The sequence below is a fragment of the Mus musculus genome, chromosome 3 (assembly GCF_000001635.26).
Source record: "Mus musculus strain C57BL/6J chromosome 3, GRCm38.p6 C57BL/6J".
NCBI lineage: Eukaryota > Metazoa > Chordata > Mammalia > Rodentia > Muridae > Mus > Mus musculus.
In genome coordinates this window covers 24,537,016-24,550,942 of record NC_000069.6, presented here as the reverse complement: position 1 = coordinate 24,550,942, position 13,927 = coordinate 24,537,016, and the positions used below count along the sequence as shown (strand labels likewise).

At 36.6% G+C, this 13,927-nt stretch overlaps 1 protein-coding gene across 2 annotated transcripts in view; it reads left to right on the top strand.

The window, feature by feature from the left end:
- Naaladl2 (N-acetylated alpha-linked acidic dipeptidase-like 2) overlaps positions 1–13,927 on the top strand; it is a 1,346,047-nt gene that overhangs the window by 593,207 nt on the left and 738,913 nt on the right. The gene's annotated exons all lie outside the window — the stretch shown is intronic.

Below are 13,927 nucleotides of genomic sequence, written 5' to 3'. Positions count from 1 at the left end.
TAATCTGAGTTGTTAGAAAGAGCTCCGATGTCACTCAAGTGACAACTTGATGACTATGTTTTGTTATTGGTGCAAACTGAGTTGTAAATGACTTCCTAGTTTATATACATAGTAAAATGCATGAAGAAGAAAAGCATTCCAAGAAATTTAGGAAAAACAAACAGCCCTTTTGTTGTGTGTACATAGATAGCATCTAGCAGTACTGTTTTCCCCAGAATGTTTGTTGTGGGCCACCGTGATTTATGACTGCAGATTTGCTGGCAAGTATGAATTTTCAGTGATCTTCCAGGGAAATCTTACACTAAGGATGTATGGTGCAGAGTAATGCTGGTGAATTCCAATACTTTTCCTGAATACACATCTAAGAGACATATGGGAACACAGATCCTCTGCACAGCTTGTCTGGCTTTCACTGTTGCTTAAGCATTCCTGGCAGTATAATGGGCAGGTGATAGATAATGCTCTCCATTATATTGCCCAATATAAAATTTCTATATTGCATCGAGTTAAATTTGTTTTATAAAGAACTATTGCATACACTAGCAAGATTTTGCTGAAAGGACCCAGATATAGCTGTCCCTCGTGAGACTATGTCGGGACCTAGCAAACACAGAAGTGGATGATCACAGTCAGCTATTGGATGGGTCACATGGCCCCCAATGGAGGAGCTAGAGAAATTACCCAAGGAGCTAAAGGGAACTGCAATCCTATAGGTGGATCAACATTATGAACTAACCAGTACCCCGGAGCTCTTGTCTCTAGCTGCATATGTATCAAAAAATGGCCTAGTCGGCCATCACTGCAAAGAGAGGCCCATTAGACTTGCAAACTATATATGCCCCGGTACAGGGGAACCCCAGGGCCAAAAAGGGGGAGTGGGTGGGTAGGGGGTTGGGGGGGTGGGTATGGGGGACTTTTGGGATAGCATTGAAAATGTAAACGAAGAAAGTACCTAATAAAAAAATAAATAAAAAAAAAGAACTATTGTGTCAGTTGTGAGTTGACCTAAGCAGCAGAGCATTCCTTGAGTATCTCAAGCAATGAATACTTATATTTTATTCTATTTTGTGTGTTGTGTGGGTTTCAGAGGATGCAGAAGTCTTCATTATTTCCCCATCTTTCTCTCTGAATGTGTCTCTCATCGAGACTGGTGTTTGTATATGTAGCTAATTGACCAGCTTGCTTCAGATGTCTTTCCCTTTTCTTCTTCCCATTGCTGAGATTACAGCTGTCACTTGTACTCATGCCTGGCTTTTACATGAATGCTAGGGCTAGAACTCAAATTCTTATATTTGAAAGGCAGGGACTTTATTGATTAACCACCACTCTAGCCCCCAAATAATGGATATTCAATGTAGACCTCTTATTCCATCAGTGATGAACAATGTGAAATTAATCAGAAAATGCTGAGGCAGCGCAGTACAAAGCCACCATTACACCTAGGAAAATAAACTGGGGTAAAGTGATCATTTCTACAACCACCAGTGCAGGCAGGTTACAACCTCAGTTGGAGTCACTGAGAACATCACATCTAGAGGGGGTGAGAAGTACAGTGTCCCAACTTCCTCCTGCCCCTTTTGGTTTTAGCAGCTCTTCTAATAGCTGAAGCCAGAGGGAAGACGTCTTTGAGCCTGAGAAACTTCTTGTACACAGTCAGAGGCTAGGGTAAGGAGGGAATAAGTCTTTCAAAAGCAGATATCTCTGACAGAAGGATGCAAATTTACAAAGACAACAGGGAAAGTAGAACCTTATGAAGCTGTGTTTACTTCATCAAGGACATCTAGGCTATATTATAAGGGACCCATGGAATTGATTAGTTTTACCATAAAATTAGTTACATTCTCTCTCTTTTATTTTTCATCAAGTTATTCACTTTGCATCATGATCATAGACCCCTTACCTGTTTGATCCTTATAACCCTCCTCCCCTGATTCCTCTGCTACTCTTTTCAGAGAAGGGGAAGATCCCATGGGCACCAATCCACCCTGGCACAGCAAGTTGCACCAGGACTATGGGTGTCCTCTTTCACTTTGCCAGACACAGCAGCCCAGCTAAGAGAAATGGATTCAAAGTTAGGTAACAGACTAACAGACAGACCCTGCTTCATGTGGAGGCAAATATGCAGATCTGTTAAAAATGTGTAGGGGCCCAGGTACTGACCATGTATGATTTTTGGGTGGTGGTCCAGTCTCTCTGAGCCCCCATGGAAACAGGTTAGTTGGCTCTGTTGGTCTTCTTGTGGTGTCCTTGACACTTCTGTCTTCTTTAATCTGTCTACTCAATCTTTCACAAGACTCCCTGAGCTCCAGAAATGTTTGCATCAGGGGCTGAATGAAGCCTCTCAGAGGACAGTTATGCTAGGCTCCCATCTTCAAGCATAGCAGAGTATCATTAATATCAGGAATTATCTTTCTCCTATGGGATAGGTCTCAAGTTAGGTCAGTCATTGCTTGGCTGTCCCCTCAATCTCTGCTTCATCTTTATCCCTGCATATTTTGAAAGGAGGATACATGTTGGGTTGAAGGTTTTGTGGGTGGGTTGATGCCCCTCCCTCCTACTGCTGTCAGTGTCTGAATCTCCAGTTGCTATGAGAATCAGCTAGAGTCACCCCATCTTCTTCCAGAAGTCTCCCCAATCCTGGGTTTCTAACTTGTCCCAGAAATGCCTTATACCAATTTTCTTCCGTAGCTATATGTTACTTTTCAGTTTATGAGCACAGTGTATCTCAAAGCCTTGAACCCACTTTTTTCTATTTACTTGTGCTTAGTCAGTTTAGAGCCAACTCTAAATGCATTTTTTTATTTGCTAACTAGAATGTATATTTCCTTTCCACTGTGTTAATTTTGTTTATTTTTCAACAGTGTAAATACTTTTGAAAGCTTTCTAATATTATTATTTTAAATAAAAATCTGATGGTAAAATTTTAAATATACACTTAAGTAACAATATTATTTCCCCCGCAATTTATTTGTAGGAAAGTGAGTTTTATTTTTCAACTAAATTAAAGAAAATCAACAAAATTTGATATATTTTTGTTGGCCCCCAAATAAATATTTGGGGATTAGTGTACAGGAATATCCAGTGATAATTCATATACTCAGTTATGCTCTATAAAGTAGCCATGGTTTTTCTAATTCAGATTGTTTTTTAAATAATGCTTTGGTTCAAATACATTTATTCTAAATATTCTCAGTCAATTACAGCCTTTTTCTCACAAATCTTGCTAACCATAGGCCTCTTCTGAACTACAGATTGTTTTTTTTGTCAACTTGGTCTGCAATATACTTACTGGGATACAGGGATAGGGAAAATGTCTCCAATTTCCTGTAGGCAATTTTCCTGTAGGCAAGGCTGTGATACATTTTTTTTTTCTCACTCTGGGCTGTTACTTCTGGGTTCTATGAAAAAGTAGGCTGAGCAAGCCATAAGAATGAAGCCACTGGACAGGCAAACTTTGTATGCCCCAGTACAGGGGAACGCCAGGGCCAAAAAATGGAAATGGGTGGGTAGGGGAGGGGGGAGAGGGGGGAGACTTTTGGGATAGCATTGGAAATGTAATTGAGAAAAATACGTAATAAAAAAATAAGAGAAAAAAATCTAAAAAAAAAAGAATGGGATGATTAATAAAAAAAAAAAGTAAAGGAAAAAAAAAATGAAGCCATGTATGAGCAAGCCATAAGGATGAAGCCATGTGGCTGAGCAAGCTCTCTTTTGTGGCTTCTATACCAATTTCTGTCTCCAGGTTTTTGTTTGTTTGTATTTCTTTTTCTTTTTGTTTTTTTTTTTTTTTTTTTTTTTTTTTTTTTTTTTTTTTTTTTTTTTTTTTTAGCTCCTGATATTAGTATGTCTTCCTCCAATGATGAACAGAGATGTGAACATGTAGGCAAATTAAATCTTTTCTTCCCCAAGTTGCTTTTGGTCATGTAATTCTGTTACTTTAATAGAACTTTAAGTAAAGCAGAAATTAGAAAAAGGAATAGGATATTACTATGGTATTTCCTAACCATGTGTTTAGGCAAAGATTGGGTTCTCATTGGAACTTTGGCCTGGAAAAACCATTAAGGGTTCAAAATTATTAAACTATTGTAAGAACTGTTTTGGCAATGGAGTGCTTTTTTTTCTCTCTATCCATTGTCTGATCCTGTCCATGCTTTGAGAGTATTTCTCATCTTGTCAAATATTCTAAAAGCTTTTATGTAAAAAAATATTACAGTTCACATTCCATGAGGAGAACAAATTTATTTGGCTGAACAGTAGTTCCGAGTATCTATCAGGTACTTAAAGAATTATTATTTACAAGAAAATACAATCACTGCATGATAATAGGAAGTGGATCTTTGTTAAATGTATAAACTATGTGTTTAGAAAAGAATTTTACTATTCAGATTTTCTACATAGTATTACTTCAGCACAGTAATATGCATATAATATATGTACTATATTATAAGTGATGTAAGTTTTATTAGTTTGTACTTCATAATCATGCCATTGAGGTCTATAAGAATTACATAAGAACTTATTCTGCTCAATGTTTTAAATAAATGACTTTGGTCTGGGTTATATGTCTTGTTCTCATGGTGCATAGGCAGTCCATAGCTCACTGTCTTTACGTAATATCTGGCTGTTAGACTAAGGGATGATAACCTTTATATGTATGTAAGTAGATTTCAGCAACTTTCTATTCTTAACCCTGCTAGGACACTGAAGGAAGTATTGAAAAAAATCACTTCTACCAGAGTATAGCTTGGGTAAACCAAGTTTAATCAGGTGAATTACAGGAGAATAAGTGAAGCACATTGCTTACAGATGCACTCTAACAGACAGTATTGATGAATACAATAATTACACCAAATTTCTATCTCCCCAAAACAACTAACTCTCTACAAAACTTGAGGGAAATGGAAAGGCTCAGGCACACTCATGACATAATGTTAATGGGTTTCACCCTATGTATGCTAGCACCACACTGCTTTTATTACTATAGCTTGGTAGTAAAATTTGAGATCAGGGGTATTGATAATTTCAGCAGTCATTTTATTTGTCACAATTGTTGTTGCTATCCTGGGATTTTTGTGTTTACATATGAAGCTGAAAATTTTCCTTTCCAGGCCATGTCTGTGAAGAATTATATAGGAATATTGATGAGAATTGTCCTAAGTCTGTAGATTCCTTCTGATGGCTATTTCATTATATTAACCCTGAATAAATTCTTGAGTTAAAATTTTTGTTTGCCTTTTGAAAATCCAGAAGCCATGAAATATAGAATGAAAAGATAAGCATGGTACACTCTAATTATCTCTCACGTTAATTTTATTTTGTGTAAGTCTAAGGGCAATATATACAAATATTATAATTTTCCTTAAAAAATCCTTTCACCTTTACCTATGAGTAAACAAAGTTGCATTGTGCCACATATATTTTTGATAACTGCTTTAGATGTATCTTTAAATAAATATATTTAGAGCAGTGTTTCAGGTGAATAAATATAAGTATAAATAGTTACAGTAACTGCTTGGTGTTAAGTGCTATAGGTAAGAGGAATTTTCTTACTCCACTCCTGTTAAGGGAATGTTTAAGTTCTTCCAAACATTCGTAGAGATAAATGTTTGTGTGCTTATTTCATTATTCTTTTTCCCATAAATTCCTGGAAGCAAATAACCACTTCAGAGAGTTTAATTTAGTTGTTTACTTTGTGTTATGAAACTGCCTTGCAGAACTCCCAGCCTTCTAGGTCCTCATTACTGTTTGTTTTTGATAGACCAACAATAATGTTACCATTTTTCATATGTTAATTGACTTTATTTGCATTTCTTTTTGCTTATATGAGCTATTTTTTAAAAAAAATCCTACCCTTACCCCAGATTTTACAGGGTTACAAATAAAATATTATAATAGAAAAAAAAAAAAGATTGCACTGTGTATAACCCTTTTCTGAGTTTATTTTATAGACACATTTTTTATTTGTTCTTCTCTTACATAGTATAACCTGAATTAAGTTTCCTCTCTCTCCTTTCTACCAGTCTTTCTACACACCTCTCCTTTTCTCTAGATTCACCCCCTCTTCTGTCTACATCCAATCAAAAAAGACCACATTTTCATGTATATCCACTAAATACAGCATAGCAAGTTACATTAAGGCTGGATGAGGCAACCCAGTAGGAAGAAACGGGTCCCAAAAGAGCCAGAGGCAGTCCCTGCTGCCACTATTATGATTTACACAAGAACACAAATTTACTTATAGCCATAGATATACTCAGAGGAGCGAGGTCAGACCCATACAGGCTCCCTGAACTCTAGGAGTCTGTTGATCGGTAGATAGTCTTTTTCCTGTGGTGTCCTTACCCTTCTGGGTCTTCCAACACATCATACCCCTCCTCCACAGAAATCCTCAAGCCCCACCTAACATTTCTCTTTGGGACTACACGTCTGCTCCCATCATTTGCTGGATGAAGTCTCCCTGGACTCTCCTCAAATGAGGATTATGCTAGGATCTGCTCCCATCACGTGTTGCCAGCATGATAAACTGCAGGTCTGAGGTTTTGTGACTGGGTTCATATTCTGATCCCTCCACTTGATACTTTTCCTGTTTAAAATTGGATGGCCAATAGAGTCTCTCATCCTAGGAACATTAATGTCACACTTTGCTAGGGTATCCACCACCAGCAGCAGCAGCAGCAGCGACGCTGACAGCTGCCCACATTCCAATACTCAGAAGCCCCAGATGTGAGAAACCTGGTTTCTGTATGAACTGCCATTTTACTATGTATCGTGAGAATGTAAAGAGTTTTGCTGCTCTGCTGTCCCTTTACTTATCCCAGTATACTTGTTACAATGACTACTGTCTTTCCTGTGTTCAGTCCTCATAACTGTCATCATCCCCGCCTCTTTCTATTCTAAATCTATTCACTTCATCACTGAGAAATATATCATTAAATTTTTTCCATAACATTCACAACTACACATGTCCATTTATAAATAAAATCAGAAAATATCATTCATGAAGAGCCATGAGTGAAGGTCTGGGTCATCAAAGAGCTAGTAAGAGTTTGGTGTTAGAGGTATAGTTCTCCTTCAACTCCTAGGAGGCAGGGATCTGTTTCCTGTGTTTGTACAAAAGACTGTTTATGCTGTTGTTTGCCACTGCTCTTCTCAATCCATAACATTACTGTGTGCTTTTTGTTCTTCCCATTTCATTCTAATTTTAACTGATTTTTTTCTGCCCTTCTTTTTTCTGTTCCTTTTCTTATTACTTTCTATGTTTTTCATTAGAGAAAATGATAGCAGGAACGTTGGGATCAAGAAATAAACATAAATGTACTGCTATTTTGCTATTTTAATTAAAGACAAATATCTAAGTGTATAACCAATGTCATAAGTCAATCTATGCAAATGGTGAGTATAACAGAAAAAAAAAAAACTCTGATGGCTTCTCAAGGAGGTAATTAGCTATTCTACAGTTGAGCCTTCCACATTACAAATGTGCATTGTCTTAAATTTAATCAAAAAAAGAAGGCATAGAATATGGTAATTTAGTTACTCAGAGAACCTCATTACACTGACTTTTAGATAAGGCATTGCTTAATGTAGAATTGTTTCAAGTCATGCAGAATTACATTACTATTTTTCAACTGATTAGATGTAACTTGCAGATGAGAGTTAAAGTCCCAACTAATCCTCAGGTAAGTGAGGATTCTTGAAAGCAGAGACCTTACATGCAATGTCTTCCATTTGACTTACGTAAATACTAGCTCCCTAAAAGGTCTGGTCTAGGTGCCAGCTCTGTCAGCCTTTGTGTTGATAGCCTATCACTATCCCCCCCCCCACATCCCCCCCTCTGCAACTCTATGCACTTGAACTACTTAGAACTGTACTATTTTCTGTAGTGGAGGAAAGAAATTACATTTCATACATTGAGAATTTTTGACAGGATTTCAATAAATCTTTCCTAAAGCACATAGAGCTAGCCCATGGCTGCCCTTGATAAATCTTCATTTCCTGTGTATTTTGGAAAATAAAATAACATATACTAGTTATTCAAGTTTCTTAGGGAAATTTTAAATGAAAACCATTTGTATGTGAATAGAATTTTTTTCATTTTCAAAATATATTTTATGTAAATTTTTACAGTCAATACACCACACCAAGGTGATTTTTAAATTGGTGAACTTTCTTTTTATTACATAAACAGGGATGTGAAGCTCTGTGAAATTTATGGAAATTCATTATGTACTGGCTTTCTGTTTTATTTCAAAAGGTCACTTTTTTCTTCCCCTCCCCCTGCTCCTCCTCCCCCCTTCCTCCTCCTCCTTGTCCTCTTCATCATCCTCATCCTCATCCTCCTCCTCTTGTCATTATTGTCATTGTCTTCATCTTCATCTTTTTGTCTTCTGTGCCTGTCATCTCACTCTTTGCACTCTCTCAAGTTTTACTCTATTACAGAAGAGCTTGGAACTTGCTGTGTCTTCTAGGCTTCTCTTAAACTCATGGCTCTTCTGCCCCTGCAACCTGATTGTTGGGACTCTACCTTAACAGTGTCCTGATGCTCTTCTGTCAGTGATATTTTGCTCCCAACAATCAAGATCTGTAGACTGCTTCTGCTGACTGTCATTGGATTTGATCAACTTTAAGGTATTCATGTTTTTGCATGTTTTTCCATTTGAGCTGATTATAATATTTTTCCTTTCTATTCACCACTTAAAATCTTATTTAGTCCAAAAAGAAACAAGATCAGTCTTGTTTGATAAAGAAAGTTTATAGTAATCATTTCTTCAACTAACAGACATATTGACTTCTTGATAGTTTAATGCCCACACTAACTCGAGTATCAGTTCAACAGGTTGCATTGACAAAGGGATTTCTCTTTCACAGTGAAGGAAATCAGATTCAAATGGAAGGCATAGTCATTTGAAAGATAAAATATGAAAATTTGAACGCTCTAGAAATTAAGCAATAAACTTGAAATTTTCTGCCAAAGATATAAATTCTATCATCTATAAAAAGGTTTTACAGATGACAGGGTAATACCTATTTAAAACAGATTGTACAAATTTTTACAAAGATTATGAAATACTTTATCATATTTGTTGGAAATTCCCCAAGTATACTTCCTGGTGGGACAGAAGGTAAGTTGGGTAGGTAATATAAGTCTATAAAATAAGCAAAGTAGCCAAAGGAGGGAAAAAAAAAAAAAACAAATGCATACACATGTGCATGCGCGCGCGCGCGCGCGCACACACACACACACACACACACACACACACACACACACGCTTACAACACCTCTTGATTTTGTTTCTCTGAAGAATAAAGGTTAAATCCACAGTATAGTTTAAATAGCTAAAAATTCCTGTGCTATTTTTGAATAATATAAGCCACCAGCCCTTAGGAATAAACTTAATATTGATACTGGATTGATACTGGATACCAAGTATAGTTGTTACAAATGTAATCTAGCTTCTGAGATTTTGGACTAGAAGAATTGTGAATTGAAGGTGAATAAAATGGAAGTTCCTATTTAAATACAGAATTTTTAAGGGACTAGCATAGTAGCCTAATAGTAAACCTTTCGCCTACCTTGCATAAACCCCTAGGTCAAATTCTTAGTACTGAAAAAAAAAAAAGTTAGTAACTACGTTTATTTCACTGACTGATGTATTTTGTACCTTACTTTACGGTAATGATACTAAATTAGTACAAAACACAATTTTAAATTACATTCTATTTTGATTACCATTGTTTTCAAATATTTCATGAAAGGTAATCATTTTCTTTGTTATATCCTGCACATGGAATCAAAATGAAGTCAATTCCCCTAGCAAAATCACATTTCCAAATTTACAAAGTGACATTCTTATCTAAAAAAAAAAAATGAAGTTGCCTTCCTTTTCATTATAACTGGCCAAATATATTAAATTTTCTATGTCTTATTTGGGAAATCAGTTTTAGTCTTCAATTGGTAATTCTGTGCTGTGCTTAGGTCCTTTACAAATGAAGTGCAATTCTATTGCTTAAAAATTGCTTTCTTGTGCAACATGATGTAGTAATGAATTAAATCCAAATTAGCCTCATATTCACGGTGTTATTATATGGAACTCATCCCTTGTGGAACTTTTTTATTATCTAATAGATGACAACCTAATGTCTTCCCCTCATGACTCCTTCTCTGAAGGCTATGCGGTTCTCAGTATGAGAAATAAAGAAAACCATGAATTGGAATAGAATTGCCTTTTTATAAACTCTCAAAATCATCTAGAGCACTTTAACAGGTCCCCAAATATGCAAGTCAAATCTTGGGAGAACAAGAAATAAAAGAAGCTGTTTTGTTCTTAGAAGTATATTTCTGTCTGTGATAGAAAAAATTGAAACTGAACCATTTTCTCTGAACAGAAATATGTGCAGGTGGTTTTTACTCTCAATAAAAATAAAATAAGTGTGGGCGTTTTCTCTCTTTTTCTTCTCTGGTTTTATCATATTAACTCTGTTCAGCGGGGAACAACTTGTAAGATTAGCTTGTACCAATATTGTAGCCTAAGCTGCTACATGGATTTAAAGGCTTTAATTTATTAACTTGATAAATTTCATAATTCAATAAAGCACCAGTTATCCCTAGTAACTATTTAAGGCATATCGGATGGCATATTTTAATTTAACTTGGCATTTCACAATGTGTCTTGCCACTGCATATGGGTAAATAGTAAAGATGCATAACATTAACTGCATTACCCTATGACACCATTGCATATTCTATGGGTTTTCTTCCATAGGCCATTTATTCTGGCTTCACAAGTTCTTTGTTTCATGTTCATTGAAAAAGACCCTTTCCAGATTTCTCTGCTCTTTCTTATTCCATGTGATGTTTCTTATTTGGTGTAACATATTATACAGACTTAAGCATCTCTTTTAAAATTTTGAACATAAAAGATAAATTCCTATATAATGTTCATATTCCTGTATCATAATAATATATAAATTTATGCATTAAAATAAGTCAACCTCCTTCTCAACATAGCAAACTAGTGCATACATTAAAAGAGGTCAAAACTATATGTGTCTGTGAATAATACCTCTTCCTAATATAGGAATTTGTATTGTTCTTTTTAAAAAAGCTTTGACTTTATTTCACTTGTATGGTTGTTTTGCCTGCATCTGTGTCTCTGCACTATTGTGTATTGTGCCCACAGAGACAAGAACAGCACCAGATACCCTAGAAATCAAGTTCCGGATGGCTGTAGCTTCATTTTGGTTCCTAGGATTATTGCCAGAGCAATAAGTCTCTAAGTCTCTTATGCACTAAACCATCTCTCCAGTCTCATTTGTTGTTAATAAATATTTCTTTCAAAGAAAAACACCTAATAGCCTTCCATCACAAGCCTTAATCAAGTGCCTTTAACCCTTATCATTCAGTCCCTAGAGCTGAGTATGAGAGACCAAGTCATACTGGGTATGTATTGAGTATGAACATGATGATTACTTGCTGTTACCATGGCTTAGTGTTTTATGTGGTGACGAAAATCTTCAGTCATTCTCCATTGATTGTTTCTCATTGGCCATCATCCTTTGTAAGCTATTTCTTGGTATATCTCCCAGCCCAGGGTTATTCCACACTTTTTCTGTTATTAGTCTCTATTCTGAAACATAACACTCTCTTAAGTACAAAATATTAAAAAACGCAAGGAATATATCATCTAAAACGTTAAATCTTATGTGAAATTATTATTTTTTACTTAAAAACTGTGGTACAATGTTCTGCCTCTCCTCTGGTGTTATCTGAATGCTGTCAATACTCTGGCTCAGGGAGAGCTGGACAAAGTCCAAGATGGTGAGTCCTCAGGTTGTGGTCTGTCTTCTGTCTCTCTGCTAGCTCTGTCTGGTGCCACAGAGACACAACTGGGCAAGGGATGCTGGGCAAAGTCCCAGAAGAAGGCCTTCTTTAGGAGTTTCAGTGTCGGGACTTGTTTAATTGAAGGTGATCTCTAATGATGCATCTCTCTGAGATGATATCAGCCCATTCATATTTAGTTATTGGGGATGGATATGAACACATATGCTTTATTTACAGTGAATTGGGTTTTTTATTTTGTGGGAAGGGCATGAGAATATCTAGGTAAGGAGGATTATTGAAAGCTAAGGAGAATGAGATGTCTTGTGAGCATGAATAGGCGTTCCATGTGCTGTGTTTTGTGACTAATTGTCTGAGGTCACCTCAGTTGGCATTTGTGGCTATGTGTCCCAGAGCAGGCACAAAGATGAGGAGGGAGCAGCTCAACTCCTCCTGTCTTAAATGTCTGAGATTCCCAGGGCTTGAGCATGTTCCACCTTACCAGTTCTTATGCCCATCTGGTGACACAGTCTGCATGCCTTATAACAAACAATTCCAAAATGAAGCATCAAATATGCAGTACAGTTTGGTAAAAGGCTGTACAGAGACCTAGAGGAGTGACTCTGGGTTTTGACAGAAGTGCGTCCAGAATGGCAGAGAGTGATAGATAAAAGAATACATGCCTAGGTGTTATGACTTTCAAAAAAGGTAACAAAAAGTGAAATCCACATATCTGTTAAGTTTGCATTCTTCAGAAAGAATTTGTGAAAGATTAAGCTTTGGGAAATAAATTGAAACAATTTCATGAATGACTTTGGCACAAAGTTGTTAGATGTAATGTCATAAGAGATCTAAAAAGGAATCCCTAAGACTAGACAAACATTTTCACAAGAGAGATCAAAATTAGAAACAATGACAGTCTGGGAAAAGGGCAGTTATCCATTTTACAATAGCCAAATATTAAATAGGTCAATAGGTGGCATATACACTAGCCAAATAGTAAATATAGCAGGTAGGTGATATATACAATAGCCAAATAGTAAATATGTCAGATAGGTGGTATATACAATAGCCAAATAGTATACACATCAGATAGGTGGTATGCCAAGAAGGTGGCAGAGCACCCATGAATAAGGAGACACATAGCTGTTATTCTAAGAGCCATGATACATATAAATGACAATCAAAATTCATCAAAGTCTTATACCCAACTTTGTGTAGTTAAAGTTTTTATGCTTTGAGTTTTCTGTGTCCCTGCCATTTTCTTTACAATTATTTTTCAAGAACCATGAACATCCTGAGATTTTATAGCACTTTTAGAGTAAGTTAGCCTGCTATGGTTTCATGACTATTGACAGAGGAATTTGAACTCTGGGTGAAAGATATACTGTATTACTGCATAGCAACCTTTGCAGTATTTCTGCATGAGTACTTTGAGCTCCATTTCTTTCTTTTTTTTTTTTTTTTTCCTGCTTGGATATTTTCATTACTTGCATTTCAAATGTTATCCCCTTTCCCTGTTCCCGCCTGAAACCCTATCACATCCCCCCTTCTTCTGCTTCTAGGATTATACAATAGCCAAATATTAAATAGGTCAATAGGTGGCATATACACTAGCCAAATAGTAAATATATCAGGTAGGTGATATATACAATAGCTCCCCCACTCACCAATGCACTCCAACCTCCTTTGCCCTACCATTCCACTACACTGTGGCATTGAGCCTTACCAAGACCAAAGGTCTCTCTTTCCATTGATGCCCAACAAGGCCATCTTCTGCTTCATATGTGCCTGGTGCCATGAGTCCCTCCATGTGTATTCCTTGGTTGGTGGTTTAGTCCCTGAGAGCTTTAGGGGTCTGGTTGGTTGATATCATTGTTCTTCCTATGGGATTGCAAACTCCTTCAGCTCCTTCAGTCCTTTCTCTATCTCCTCCAATGGAGACCCCGTGCTCAGTCCAATGGTTGGCTGTGAGCATCTGCCTCTGTATTTGTCAGACTCTGGCAGAGACTCTCAGGAGACATCTATATCAGGTTCCTATCAGCATGCATTTCTTGGCATCCAAAATAATTTCACATTTGGTGACTGTATATGGGGTGGACTCTCAGG